The sequence below is a fragment of the Barbus barbus genome (assembly GCF_936440315.1).
Source record: "Barbus barbus genome assembly, chromosome: 19".
Classification (NCBI taxonomy): domain Eukaryota; kingdom Metazoa; phylum Chordata; class Actinopteri; order Cypriniformes; family Cyprinidae; genus Barbus; species Barbus barbus.
Genome location: NC_136747.1, coordinates 7,200,416 through 7,202,602, shown reverse-complemented (window position 1 = coordinate 7,202,602; position 2,187 = coordinate 7,200,416).

Below are 2,187 nucleotides of genomic sequence, written 5' to 3'. Positions count from 1 at the left end.
ATTTGAGAGACTTTTAAGTGACTTTTCACCTGGAAGTACTGCGCTCTATGGTTGCTACTAGCAACAGTCAGTTTTGTTAGGCCACCAAATATATATATATATATTTTTTTTTTTTTCAACCACTTATTATTTATAAACAGAGTGCTTAAAACCCCTTGACCCCTTTTAAATTCCGTTGTACAGTTGGATAATGACAATAAAGTTATTCATTCACTCCTTCATTCGCTCGGCAATATCATACATAAATAATAATAATAATAATATAAAACGAAGTTAATATTTTCATTGATCCAAAAAACGAGTTTTATTTTTATAATCAATTAATTAATAAAAATAAAAACTTAAATAAAAACTCAAAGTAATTTAAATCGCACATACGGCAGTTTATATCACCGTTCAAATGATTATATATATATATATATATATATATATATATATATATATATATATATATATAGTAGCAAAATTCTTCTTTTTCACAGATGTGAGAAAGACAACTGACTTTCCATGAAAATCACTGCCTCTTACTGACAATAAAAAAAAATAAAAAATAAAACTCAAAAATGTTTACTATCATGAGATATGATACTCAGGTTTAACATTTAAATTTAGATGAATTGCATGCCATAGGAGGTCCGTTTCAATCAAGTGTAAAGTTATCATTTGTGGCTTACAGTGCAGAGAAATATGTTAAATTAATAGTTCACCAAAAAAAAATGACACATCACATACCTATTTCATTCAATTTAAAAGGTATTTTTAATATGTATATAAAAAATATTTTCAAATGAGTTTTGACTGATGTTTCCATTCATATGCGTAGTTCTGTTGATTGTGCTATAGCCGGGTGTGACCAGCTGAGAGAGCCACTGCTGCATTCAACCCGGCGATCCTTCTTCCACTGGGAGGCGCTGTTGCTCTCTCGTCTCCTTATTTATGCCAAGCCTACTCTTAAATGGTTCATCAACAAATTCACATGTCAATCATAATCATGTTAAATGGTCCCTTCTACTCTCTTTGTCATCAGAGTGAGGCAGAGAGGCCTAATTTTTCCCACAGCCTAAAAGAGCGGTCTGGAAATGGTTGATAAATATATTAGTATTATTAAATATTTATTGTGTAGACTGTTTAAGGTCAGCTCAATAGTATCAACAGATACATTTTTCTACAATACAATGTTTTAGTATGATTTATGTGCAGGATTATGTTGCTTGAATATATACATATATTTGTGTGTGTGTGTGTTGTTGTTGTTTTCCCCCTATTTTTTTATAAGATGCTTTTTGTTTTTTATAGGCTTTTTAGGGTAGACTTGAATCTACAGATGAAAATTAGACTTAAACTTAACCCATATGCAACTATAAACTTGCATTATTGTAGATTATATGATAAGATGTTGAACAAGTTCAAATACACTTTCTGGAGAGAGAGAAAAAAACAAGAATATACTATACCTGAGAAATAAATAAAATAATTTGTGCTACTCATAAATTCTAAAAAAATTAAAAATGGTTGTATTTGTCTTGAAATATTAATTGGAGCCTGTATTTCTGGAGATATGGACACCACAGAGACTATTTGTAATTATATTTACATATTTGCCTTTTGTGATCTCAAGATCTCTCCACATTTTTAATTATTATTTACAACAATTTAGAAAAAAATATCTCAATAAAGAAGTTTGTACAAGGGTGTTAAAGGGATAGTTCAGACAAAAATAACAATTTTGTCATCATTTACCTCATTTTCCACAGGTTATTCCCTATATTATGGAAGTCAATGACTATAAGCAACTGTTTGGTTACACACTTTCTTGAAAATATCTTCTTTTATGTTCAACAGAAGAAAGAAATTCCTCCAGGTTTGGAACAACATGAGGATGAGTAAATCTCATTAAAATCTAATTTCTCTTTAAATGCCACATGATGATAGAGATGTTTTCATATCATAGTATCAAATATCAGAATCCCCACAAATATCAAAATCCCTCTCTCCCAAGGGTAGGGGTGCAATGGGTTGTGTCTGAAAAACATGTTGACAAGTGCAAAAGTGCATAAGAAATGTTCTCAAATACATCATAAATCATACAAATCTATGCTGAACCACACTGTTACTATTACTATTGCTGCCATATATAGATAAACAGCAAGTGTGTATACAGCGGTGGCCAAAATGATTATAACACTA